We start from the raw sequence: 13884 nt of genomic DNA, 5'->3' as shown, positions 1-13884 counted from the left end.
CCAGGGGTGTGGGACGTGGTCCTAGACCAGAGGTGTGGGATATGTTACTAGACCAGGGGTGGGAACGTGGCCCTAGACCAGGGGTGTGGGACGTGGTCCTAGACCAGAGGTGTGGGATATGTTACTAGACCAGGGGTGTGGGAAGTGGCCCTAGACCAGGGGTGCGGACGTGGTGCTAGACCAGGGGTGGGAACGTGGCTCTAGACCACGGAATCTTGGGGAATCATTTTCTGCCAAGTGCTATGCGGAGATTTATACCATCCTTCGGGGGCCATACAAATTGGGCGCTAAGTCTACCCACAAAGTACGTCCTTACGCTGGCACTGGTGTCAGGACATAATCTTTCACTGCGTGTTCCTCAATGCTCAGTACTGAACACTGCGTGCGTGTGCTCACAGAGCAAGAGGAAATTAATGGGCCGGCGGCGGCAAAATACAGCTGCCTGCCCAAGTACTGCGGTCCCCGAGAATCTGCCCAGATAAAAGGTCACAGAGGGCCCTAAGCAGCCAGCAGTTCCCCACCCCTGCCCTACACTGTGCAGGAACGTGCACCTTTTACATGGGGGATGGTAACACCAAACTGTCAATGTTTCGATACATTTCTAGGAGGAATAACGGAGGAACAGCACAGTGTAGAGTTTTAAGAAAAAATGCTCCAGAATTGTTATTTTATGTGCAATTCAAGTATTTATTAAATATTATTATATATACTTCTGAAACAGATAACCTATGAGAAAGGACATCACATCCAAAACATATAAGGTGTTACGTGTTGCATTTCGCTTGTTTTAGGCTACTTCCAGACTTGCGTCAGGAGGCGCAGGGCTGCCGCTAAGCTCCGCCCCCAGCCGCGCCTCCTTCAGTCAGCTCCTCCTCTAGGCGCATGATGCTGCATGCGACCGGTTGGGTACGTTGGTGTGTTTTTGCCGCCCTTTTTGCGCTGCGCCGACGTGCGCCAAACGCACCCTGTTGCATTTTTGTGCGCTTGGCGCAGCGCAAAAATGGCGCATGCGCCGGCAAAAACATACCAGCGCACGGCCAGCGTACCCAACGCTAAATATAGGGTACGCTGGTCGCATGCAGCGTCATGCGCCCAGAGGAGGAGCTGACAGGAGGAGGCACAGCCGGGGGCGCAGCTTAGTGGCGGCCCTGCACTGTGCCTCCTAACGCAAGTCTGAAAGTAGCCTTATTCCTTGTCACGTCGCTGTCAGACTCAGGGCCTGCTGTTCCGGCTTCGGCCACTAGGAGGCGCCGGACTGGCACGTCGCCGCCAGACTCAGGGCCCGCTGTTCCGGCTTCGTCCACTAGGAGGCACCAGACTGACACGTTGCCGCCAGACTCGGGGCCTGCTGTTCCGGTCTCGGCCACTGGAGGTGCCGGACCGTCACGTCGCCGTCGGACTAGAGGATGGCTGTTCCTGCCTTGGCCACTGGGAGGCGCCGTGGTTCGCCCCAGGGTGAGGGTGGTGACAGAGAAGAGGCTCCTGCGCAGGCATCTGGTGGGCGCAGGCTCTGCCCCTCTGTCAGTCATGTAGGGCTTACTGCATCTCCATCTGGCCTGTTCCTGGGGGTGGTCCTAATTACATCATCAGTCCAGGAACCTGTGAGGGATGACTTGATCCCTCAAATACCTTGGGACTGGTCTTGCAAGCCGCCGGATATATTCTTGGTTCCCCTGCGTACTACTGTGTAATTTGCTATAGTTAAACTCTGACCTCAGCCTGGATTTCTGATCATTCTATTGCCTGCCGTTTTTGTACCTCTGCCTCTCTTCCGATTTTTTGACGCTGACCTTCGCTTGGATTCCTGACCCTTCTGCTGCCTGCTGATTCTGTACCTAGCTGCCCTCCTGGTTTTACTGACCTTGGCCTGGATTTTTGATTCTTCTTGTGCCTGCTGTTTTCGTACCTCTGCTGCCCTCCGGCCTCCGACTCCTGCCTCCTGACCTTGATTACGGGTTTTAGTTTTGACCCCTTGGCGGCCGTCCTGCTCTGGTCCACTGCTCCTCTAGACAGCTACCCCCTGAGCCTTGCAACAATTCCAGATCCTTGTATAGGGTTAAGGGTCTCGGGGTTACTCGGGGTGCTGTTCCTACTGCAGCCCAGATTCGCAGACGGCCGTCACATTCCTGGTTTTTACTGTTGATCCAATAATGAATTGTTTTCTTATGTGTCCGGTGCTGGATCTCACCAGCCGTTTCTCAAATTGTCTGCTCCCGGCCCCAAGGATCCGTGCATTGAATACCTCCTGAATCCATGGACATTTGAACTGATTTTTTTTCTTACACACGTGGTCAAAATTGTTGGTACCTCTCGTTTAATGACAGAAAAACACACAGTGGTGACAGAAATACTTTAAATCTGACAAAAGTAATAATAAATCCAAAATCTATGAAAATGAACAAATGAAAGTCAGACATTGCTTTTCATCCATGCTTCCACAGAATTAAAAAAAAATAATAAAACTCATGAAATAGGCCTGGACAGAAATGATGGTATCCTTAACTTAATATTTTGTTGCACAACCTTTTGAGGCAATCACTGCAATCCTCTCGACAGGTATTTTGGCCCACTCCTCAAGAGCAAACTGCTTCAGTTGTTTGAAGGTTGCCTTTCCAGGCGGCATGTTTCAGCTCTTTCCAAAGATGCTCAACAGGATTTAGGTCAGAGCTCATAGAAGGCCACTTCAGAATAGTCCAATGTTTTCCTGTTAGCCATTCTTGGGTGTTTTTAGCTGTGTGTTTTGGGTCATTATCCTGTTGCAAGACCCATGAACTGCGACTGAGACCAAGCTTTCTGACACTGGGCAGCACATTTCTTTCTAGAATCCCTTGATAGTCTTGAGATTTCATTTTATCCTGCACAGATTCTAGACACTCTGTGCCAGATGCAGCAAAGCAGCCCCGGAACATAACAGCGCCTCCTTCATGTTTCACAGTGGGGATAGTGTTCTTTTCTTGATATGCTTCATTTTTCTGTCAGTGAACATAGAGCTGATGTGCTTTGCCAAACAGTTCAATTTTTGTCTCATCTGTCCATAGGACATTCTCCCAGAAGCTTTGTGGCTTGTCAAGATGCAGTTTGGCAAATTCCAGTATGACTTTTCTATGATTTTTTCCAACAATGGTGTCCTCCTTTGTCGCCTCCCATGAAGTCCACTTTGGCTCATACAACGACGGATGGTGCGATCTGACACTGATGTTCCTTGAGCTTGAAGTTCACCTTTAATCTGTTTAGAAGTTTTTCTGGGCTCTTTTGTTACCATTCGTATTATCCGTCTCTTTGATTTGTCATCAATTTTCCTTCTGCGGCCATGTCCAGGGAGATTGGCTACAGTCCCATGGAGCTTAAATTTCTGAATAATATGTGCAACTGTAGTCACAGGAAAATCAAGCTGCTTGGAGATGGTCTTAAAACTTTTACCTTTAACATGTTTGTCTGTAATTTTCTTTCTAATCTCCTGAGACAACTCTTTCCTTCGCTTCCTCTGGTCCATATTAGTGTGATACACACCATGTCACTAAACAGCACAGTGAGTATCTGTAGCCCTCTATACAGGCCACTCACTGATTCCATGATTGTAGACACCTGTGATGCCAATTAGTGGACACATCTTGATTTAACATGTCCCTTTTGTCACATAATTTTCAGGGGTACCATCATTTCTGTCCAGGCCTATTTCATGAGTTTTATTTTTTTTTTTAAATTCTGTGGAAGCATGGTTGAAAAGCAATGTCTGACTTTCATTTGTTCATTTTCATAAATTTTTTATTTATTTTTACTTTTGTCAGATTCAAGTTATTTCTGTGACCATTGTGGGGTTTTCTGTCATTAAACGAGGGGTACCAACAATTTTGACCACGTGTGTATTTGACACAGGATGAGGCTGAGCTGCAAAACTAGATGCCTCCCAGGGACCGCATGCAACTTCTCCAATTCGTGACACAACGTTTACCGGTTATATTATTTCTGTTGTACCTTATTTGCTTTGTGGGTGTTACTGGAAATATTTCACAATCAATTCAATGGAAACCTTAGACGGTTTTATTTACAGCGGGAATCAAACGTCAGCTTTTTACCACTGCTTGATTATGTGTTTCAGCACTAGCGCTATGACCTGGCAGGTAGGGTTGTGTTCACTTTTCCTTAGGAGCCTTTGTTGCCAATTCCATAAAATAAGCCCAAAGAATAGCAATGTTGAAATGACTTTATGTTAACAGACACCATGAAAGTCAGTGGGGTCCGTCGGAGACAACTGATGTCCATTAGGCTAAGGTCACAGCTTATTGTCTAATGATTCAGAACTCCCTTAAACTACCGAGGAGCGAGTCACAGACAAGGAGGCCACCTGTCTGCTTTCTGGAGTCAGTCGGATTAAGAGACCCCATTCTCCTGATGTGTGAGGCATCCAGAGATGTTTACATTGGGCACCATTAGTACCTGCCAGTCCTGGCTCCTCAGCGGCTGCCACTACTCTTTTCTGTGTGTGGCTGCTCACATTTAGGTAACCTATCAGACAAGCATTTTTCTGTCCATATGGTCGAGGGTTGCACAGAAACCACAGGTTGTGCACCCCTGATTTGATGAGCAGAGGGGTGTACTAACTTTCCTCCTATTATACATATTGAGGGGAGTAAGATTCTCCCAGGACATAAACCAACTCCAGAGGCATCTGCTCTCCCGATTGAGCAGACGAGTACATTTCTGTCATAATATTCTTATGCTGAATTTACTATTTGCAATTGACCATGCCTCCTCCAGATAAACTTCATCCACTTTTCAACAAAATGTCGGGGCTGACGGGGACTGGCATAAAAATGCCAAAGCCCGTTACAATTTTGCATGACTACGAGATGTGCAGAAATTAGGCTATGTGCACACGGTGCGGATTCTGCTGCATTTCCGGCTCTGCGGAAACGCAGCATTTCTGCAGACCAAGTACAGTACAGTGAAATCCTATGGGTTTTCAAAAACGCTGTGCTGACGGTGCGGTTTTTTCAACGCGGTTTTGCATGTCAATTGTTTGGGCGGTGTCTGCAGCGGTTTCACACCTTTAACATAGTAGAGGTGTGAAACCGCAGGGCAAAACCGCAGACCAAACCGCAGGAAAACCGCAGGTCACTTTACCTGCTGTTTTACCTGCGGTTCCCCGTGGAAAAAAACGCAGGTGAATCTGCAGCGTGTGCACATAGCCTTAGGGTATGTGCACACGGTGCGGATTCTGCTGCGGTTCCGCAGCGTTTCTGCACCTGCGGGTCTGCAGCAGATTCTGCTGCATTGTACAGTACCTTTATTTCCTATGGAAATAAAAAAAAAGCTGTGCACATGCTGCAGATTTTTCCGCGCGGTTTTGCTGCGTTTTACAATCCGCAGCATGTCAATTGTTTGGTGCAGAAACGCTGCAGTTTTACACCTCATCCGTTATGAGGTGTAAAACCGCAGATAAACCGCAGGACTTTTGTCCTGTGGATTCACCTGCGGTTTTCGCTACAAAATCCGCACACCAAAAAACTACGTGTGCACATAGCCTTAATGTGACTATTTTACTCCAGAATTGCACCAAAAACTGTTTGATGAACAAGCCCTTAAATCTTTAATCATTTAAAGTGGTTGGCCACCTTATCTAGATTTCAACACTTGTATTGGTTATATGATTTTTTGGGAATTTTCCTGATCTCAGATTGAGCATTGGCAAAGGAGGATTTGATCAGTCCTGTCCATCAGCTTCTAGCAGTTGAAAAACCCTGGACATGGAAAACCTGTTTTTCAATTGGAGGAGGGTGATGGACATGTCTGGTCCCACATATTTCTAAGCCCCGCAAAATAGGTTGCCATCCCTCCAAAAATGGTTAAAATGAAGGTGAAGTGCAGAAATCCTTAAGTGCCGTGGTCTTCTGATGGATTTGTGATGGCTTTTTTGCTTTCCTGTCCGGAGTAAGCTGACATTGCTTTCTTCACTCTCCACATGGTTCCAGACTGTAATCACAGTGACATGTCACTCCATATACATTCCACCACTTGTCTCCAACACTTACATCAACATTGACTTATCAACAGTGACTTATTTTGCTTGGCGGTTTCTTTACATCTTGAAAACTATTTGTACTCCTAGAAACATTTTTTACAAGATTCTCAGAATCAAGACTTTGTTCTTTGGACTATAATTGTGATAAGCAGTTTATTTGCGGTGTCTCCAGATGGTTCTGTTCTCTATCTGTAGGGATCTACCTCTAGTTACTCTTCCTTTAGAAATTTGCTTAGGGTGAGTAGGTGTTTAGTTGGCATTATGTGGTTGGAGCATTATAATTTAGGAAGAAGTATAGTACCTACAGATTAAATAGAGAAACTGGTCCCACCCTTGCCAGTGACACCTGCCAATGAAAAGTGGATGAACAAGATCAGTCCGTGGTTGGGGAAACAAAGAAACGTAATTAAGCTACAGATCTCCTAACCTTTTTATTAAAAAAAAAAATAGATCTTAAAGTGAATATCCACCTTTCAACACCATTTTGTTCATAATTTTATCTAAATTGGATAACTTCTTTGATTCTTTATATAACGGCTTGTTTACACAGGTCGATGGCAGCCTTTATCTGCTGATCTTATCGGCCGTCATTTGGTAGCCTGTTTAGATATGCCGATCACATTTCCGATGCACACAGAATGATCAGTAACAGATTGTTCTGTGCACATAGTGTGCCATTGTTCTCGGCAGCACATGTCGATGTGCAAGCTTAAAAGTCATACCACCTGACGAATGGACATTTGGTTTATTCATTGGGTGGTTGCCAGACTTTTAACAGTGGCCGATTACCAGACAACAAGAGTTCCTAGGAACACTCTTTTGGGTCGCCCTCCCAGGGCTGTGGGGTACTCGGTACCGGGCCGGTATCAGCGAAATGTGTCACAGCAGCAGTGACCCGGACCGTGGCCCTGGGCACCCAAGTAATAGGAAAATGTGAATGGTGGAATGTAGTTAGATTAATAGTTTGTGACGCCACCTGTGGTGCTCGGCGAGGGAGGTGTTAAGCCGACGCTGCATGTAGATCCGCTGGGACTGATGGTATGGTGCAGCAAAGATGTAAAAGCTCCCCACAGGTGAAGCTGTAGTCCCAGGGCAGTGTAGATGTGGTTGGCACGGGGATGTAGCGGTGCCGGAAAGGTAGGAAGCAGACAAAGGCACAGCGGGGTGCAATTTCTGTACCTTTACTTGATAAATGCAGTCCAGGGTCCTGGTTACAGATGGTACCGGAGCAGGCTAGCCTAGAAGCAACTCAGGAATTCTCTCTCAGCAGATGGGCTGTGCAGTCTCCTTCCTAGTGCTTACTTGAGGGATCTCCAGTACTGAGTTACTCTGAAGTTCCTCCTGTCAGATGTTCCCAAGAACTCTACTTGTACGGCAGACAACTGTAGCCCGTTCCAGGGACTCCTCACTCCTAAGTCCCGGGTCACTATCCGTGTTGCTGTTGTGCCCTAAAGTCTTAGATGGGAGTATTGCATTTACAGCCTTCTACTCCTCTGATGTCTGCTGTAGGACCATCAGTGTCCATTAGGGTGACCGCAAAAAATCGATGTCGGAATTTTGTCCGTCTGGACCCCACAAAACGATTCCCCTTTCCAGATATTGAGATAGCCAAAATTTGAGCTCGATCAAACGACGTTAACCCGTGCCGCTCGTCGCTCAAAGTTTGAAAAAATCCAAATTGAGGTATTTTAAGATTTAGGTATTTTGCATAGTCTGTTAGACTATAAAGAATGTGACAACAACATTGCAGAAATAGCCCTGACCAAATTTTCGAACCATTTGTGGTATTTGAATGCAGAGTTGGTGGGATTATTGTTTTTTGATCCCACCATTACAGACAATGAAAAGTTGTTAATGGCTAATAAATTGCTCAGTAGCACAGATGAACCATCAGAGCACACTAGGGTTGTAAATCCAAAAGTTAGGAAAGAAAAATTAAAAGAGGTAGGAAGTAACCGACTTTAACGACCTTCTGACAAAAGATGAAGAACAAAAGCAATATGTCCTGCAAGTTGTAAGCAAATGCTGAGCATTATATTCTGACGTTTCAAAAACTACTTTAACAAAAGCTCTAGAATAGATTAGATAACTATGTAAAATTATCAACTCATGTAGGTTAGCGTGCTCTGATGGTTCATCTGTGCTACTGAGCAATTTATTAGCCATTAACAACTTTTCATTGTAATGGTGGGATCAAAAAACGATAATCCCACCAACTCTGCATTTAAATACCACAAATGGTTCGAAAATTTGGTCAGGGCTATTTCTGCAATGTTGTTGTCACATTCTTTATAGTCTAACAGACTATGCAAAATACCTAAATCTTAAAATACCTCAATTTGGATTTTTTCAAACTTTGAGAGACGAGTGGCACGGGTTAATATCGTTTGATCGAGCTCAAATTTTGGCTCTCTCAATATCTGGAAAAGGGAATCGTTTTGTGGGGTCCAGACGAACAAGATTCTGACATTTTTTATCCCCCATATGAGATCCGGTCACCCTAGTGTCCATACAGCTGTGGAGACCAGGCTCCAGTTCATGCGCTCTTACGGGAGATGAGCTCTTCCCCTCAGCTCTATCTCAGCGATCCTTCCACACGTCTGCACACTTCACCCTCTGCAGACTAACTAACCACTCCTTCCTCTTGACCCTCAGAGAGCACTCCTCCCCTTAATCCCAGTTCAGAGTTCCCCCTGCTGGCCTGGAGTGGAACTGCGTTGCATGCATAGATTGACTGCGAGAGAGACCCGTCATTGTCTCCAAGCCTGGCAATACCCTCCCCTGGAGGAAGGCAAAGCCACTGTGGCGACCATACTCCTGGGGCGCCACATTCCCCCCTAGTGCAAGTCAGCACTCCTGGGCTGAGCAAAACATGAAAAACATATAAATAGTTAAAAAAGTGAACAATTATAATTGTACAAGATTTGAAAATGAAAAAGTTACAAAAACCAAGTGCTTCAAAAATGGTCCTATGATGATAAGTCCAAGCATCAATGTCCATGGTCCATTCCTGGGCAAATGGTGAACTATATACAAGTTGGTGACCACAGAAGTCCTGTGGTAAAATGTCCATAAAACAAAACTGGCAAATTCCAAAGGAAACTCTTACAGGTTACCTGTAGGCACAAAACTTGAGAACAGTTACAAATATACATACATCTTAGCAGTCATATTACTTTATATGCGGAATCTAAGGGGTGGTACACCCTGCGTGGTACGGGTAGACCTGCGTAATACTGGTGTAGTGTGTAATGCACTGGATACACTACTGGTGGTTCTATGTAGCACAGGGATACTAGATTGTCTAGGAACTCTTGGACTCACCAGGGGAACAACAGGTTCACCACTGGCAGGGCGAGGGTTCTCTGGCTCCACTGCTGGAGTGGCATCTGCTGCAAGATTTTCCTGATCTTCAGGATTTTCTTGAGTCACTTCTTCCTGTGCTACCAATTGGGGAAATGTCAACACTGGCACCACTATAGCATCATTTACTTTAGTCCAATTCACAGGGAATTCTCCAAGTATTGTGCTGACCTTCTCTTCTCCCTCTATGGGTAGGATGTTATCTGGTTCTTCCACTCTTTCCTTTAACAAGTCAGGACACAGCTTCAGATGATCTCTTGATATTGCTGCTGAGGTTTCTCCTCCATCTTTGCTAATATGACATACCTTGGTATTATCAAAGTTTGAGGGCAGAATGGTGTAAGGTTCACCTTCCCATTGATCATCCAATTTGTGCAATCTTCTTTTCCTTTTTAAGACTTGTTCTCCAGGCGACAAAGGAACGGCAGGAGCATTTTGATTGTAAAGCTTCTACTGCTTTTGTCTTGCCTGAGCTAGACTCTTTTCCACACATTCTTGAAGTCTTCTGTACTGTTGTTGTCTTTCTGTATCCCAGTCAGCATCTGGTGACGTTACTTCAGGCGTAAGGACTCCCATGTCCAAATCAATAGGCAGTTTACCAGGTCTTGCTCTCATTAGGTAGGCTGGGGTACAGTTGGTGGAATTCACTGGAATATGGTTGTAGAGGTCCACCAGATCTGGCACCTTCTCTGGCCACAGATTTCTCTCCTCCAAGGGCAAAGTCTTCAGTAGGTCAATCACTACCTGGTTCATCATCTCACACATACCATTGGTCTGTGGGTGGTACGGCGTTGTCCGGATCTTCTTACAACCATACAAGTTAAAGAATTCCTGGAACACGCCTTCGTGGGCAGAGCCTGCCACAGAGCGCAAATCAAGGGTCTCTCTGTCAAGTAAATACAACACACAGCACAGTTCCCACTCCAGGCCAGCAGAGGCAGCTCTGAACCAAAACTGGGGGAGGAGCTGCTCTCTGGGAGCCAGGAAGGGGAAGTTAGTTAGTTTGTGTGAGGAGGGCGAAGTGTGTGGACGGGAAAAGAAGAGCTGGAGGATTGAGCGGGGTTCAGGCTCACTTCTAGCGTAGCGCATGGTCCGGAGTCCGGTCTCCGAGGTTGTATGAATGCTTATGTTCCTGCAGCAGAAACCGGAGGAGCAGGAGGCTGTAAATGCTCTGTCCCCACATAAGACTCGGAGGCACAACAGCAATGTGTGAGCCAGAAGAAGGTGGCTACAGCTGTCTGCCATACGAGGGGGTTCTAAAAGAGAGCAAGCAAGGGGAACTTCAGTGTAACTCAGTACTGCAAGTACCTCAGATAAGCGCTAGAAAGGAGACTACACAACCCATCTGCATAGAGAGATTCCTGAGTTGCTTCCAGGCTGGCCAACTCCTGTTCCATCTATAATCTGGATCCTGGACTGCACTTACAAAGCAAAGTAAAAGGTAAAGGAAACTGCACCCTGTTGTGTCATTGCCTTCTTCCTGCAACCCCTTCAGCACTGCTACATCTCTGTGCCTAACACTGTACCCTCTTCCTCAACACCTATTCCCAATGCCCTGGGATTACAGCTCCATCTGTGGGGAGCTATTACATCTTGCTGCCTTATACCATCTGTCCCAGAGGATCTGCCTGCAGCGTCAGGTTAACCCCTTCATTGCCGAGCACCACAGGTGGCGTCACGTATCATGCATCCATAAGCTTTAATCAGCCACGTTTTCCCCTTTTGCATGGATGCCCAGGGCCACGGACCGGGTCACCGCTACTGTGACATATCCCTCTGAGATACCGGCCCGGTACCGAGTAACCCCACTTGCCTGGCGGGTGATCCATTTTGGAGTCACAAACAGGATCTACGAAGCCTGGTGCCACCGGGTTCTGTGTGCCAGAGACTGTGTTCTGTGCCGTGGACTTATTGGCATTTGCCATTGCCCGCCGCTTGGTGCGCGGGAAGTCAAAGGGGCGGCCCGTCGTGGGCGGAGCCTGCCAGAGAGCGCGAAAAGTGATGTGCTGCGCGGGAAGAGACCAGCGCGCGGGAAGTGAGGAGCAGAGGCCTGCAGTCCCGGTGTCCCCCGATCAGCCTGCGGAGCGGCGACCGGTAAGCCAGCGCAACACAGGTCCTGGTCAACGTTAACTAGGGGGGGAAGAGAATGTCTGAGGCAAGAGAATATGCAGCAGTGAATGCCACCGCACCCCCCACAGCACCGCAAGATGCAGGGGCAAGCGCAGCTGCAGCTCCACTGGCACCGCAGAATCCAGCGGCCAGCGCCGCCTCCAGAGCGCAGCAGGAACAAGCGCACACCGCAGCAGTCCCCATAATGCCGCTGTCCATGCACTATATACCGGGAACAGCCTGGCTACCGCAGTACTCAGGGGAGTCACATACCCTGAGTGAATTCAAAGAGAGACTGTGCAGTTTGTTTGAAGTGTATCCTCTGTCTGAAAACCAAAAATTGAACATCCGTATTGGGCTGCTAACAGGTGCAGCGCAAAGAGAAGTAAAAGCCTGGCAGGACACTGATAAAGAGACTGTTAAAAAGATTCTGGCTAAGCTAAGAAGCACCTTTGACACCTTCACTGCAGCTGACATAAAAATGAGATTCTTTGGGTGTAAGCAGAGAGTGCAGGACAGTATACGGGACTATGCTCTTAACCTGCAGGAGGCACTGCGATCCATAAAGAAGATTGACCCAGACAGTGTGAAAGATGGAGACAGGCTGTTAAAGGAGCAATTTATTGAGGGACTCCTATCCAGTACCCACAGAGCACAGCTGCGCATCATAGCCCTACAGAACCCTGATCTAGACTTTGCAGACTTTAAAGACAGGGCTATCCGGGTGCTGCATGAACCAAATGTCAGCCGTCCAGCGCCCCCTAGGCGCCCAGCAATCACATACCAACAAGGAGCAGCATCTTTCCCTCTAAGCCCTGTGAATTCTGACGCACAGACTCTGGATAATGATCCATCTACAGAACTGCGCCTTCAGGTGCAAGAGCTGACCAAAAATATGGCTGCACTTGCCAAAACTGTGCAGTCCATGCAGGTGTCCTTAAAGGAGAAGATCCAGTTGGCCTCCAGTCCAGAGGATGTCCCGTGGCTATGGAAGAAGAGGATCCCACCACTCCGAAGGAGAGACAACGATCGCTATGACCAAGACAGACGTCCCATCTGTCGTCACTGCCACAAGGCAGGCCACATAGCAAGATTCTGTTATTTAAATGAGCAACCCCTGGGGCAGAGGGCCAACCCCCAGGAGTAGGACCACAAGGCCCAAAGAACTGGCGAGCCAAGTATGTTGGAGGGCGACCAGTCCTCCCAGTGGTGATTGACGGTATCCCCATCAACGCTTTGCTGGACACTGGCTCTCAGGTGACAACTATGCCATATATCCTTTACTAGCGGTATTGGGCTGACTCTGATCTTACTCGCAGCCCAAGTGATGAACTGACAATAGTTCCCAGCAATGGTCAGACTTTGCCGCAAGTAGGATGTAAAGAGATTACCATTAAAGTGGGGCGAGTAGAGTTAAAATCTCAAGGTCTGATAGTTGTAGACATTGATCGACGAGAATGTAACCCAATGATGACCTTAGGTACTAATGTGATTGAAAATTGTCTTGCCGAGGTTATTGTTTTGTTGCAACAGGTAGCCAAGACTGCTGGTTCCAGTGAACAACGAGTCCTGCAGAAAGAGATCAAGGCCCTGATGCAAAGACAGCAGGTAGAATTGTCTGGCAGAGAAATTGGCAGCGTCAGAGTGAGTGATTCTTTCCCCATTGCGATACCCCCCAGATGTGAAATGTTAATTTGGTGTTGGGCAGCCATAGAACTCAGAGGAAAAGATTACCAAGCCTTGGTAGAGCCAGTGTACTCTGATAGCAGGCCCACTGTCCTGACAGCCAGAGGGGTAGTTGATGTTCGCAAAGGGAGAGTACCTGTACGCCTCTTGAATTGTGGGGAAGAGGAGGCCACAATACCTCGGTATGCCACAGTTGCTAAGCTGTTTACTGTCAGTAACAATGCAATACAGGCAGCAGAGCCCTTGGTCTCATCCGACCAGGTGGAGGACAATGGCTCTGTAAAGCAGCTGGAGGAGTGGTGTCAGCAGCTGTATGTGGGAAATGACTCCACCCCTTCATACCAAAAGAATGGGATTTACCGAGTGGCTCAGGAGTATTCAGTAAACACCCTCTAGACTTTGGGAAGGCGAAAGGGGTTCAACACCATATCCCCACTGGAGATCATCCACCCATTAAAGAAAGGTACCGGCCTATACCCCAAACACGATATCAATGTGCCAAAAGTATGTTGCGGGAAATGAAGGAAGCTGGGGTGATCAGAGACAGTTGTAGCCCCTGGGCAGCTCCAATAGTCTTTGTGAAAAAGAAAGATGGTACCATGAGAATGTGTGTTGATTGCATAAAAATTAACAGTATTACACATAATGATGCCTACCCATTACCCAGAATTGAAGAGTTATTAGCTGCACTTAAAACTGCTAAC

The sequence above is a fragment of the Dendrobates tinctorius genome, unplaced genomic scaffold, assembly GCF_039654945.1.
Source record: "Dendrobates tinctorius isolate UK_male_01 unplaced genomic scaffold, ASM3965494v1 ptg000069l, whole genome shotgun sequence".
Taxonomy (NCBI): domain Eukaryota; kingdom Metazoa; phylum Chordata; class Amphibia; order Anura; family Dendrobatidae; genus Dendrobates; species Dendrobates tinctorius.
The sequence above is the reverse complement of the archived record's forward strand: the minus strand, read 5'-3'. Positions refer to the sequence as shown.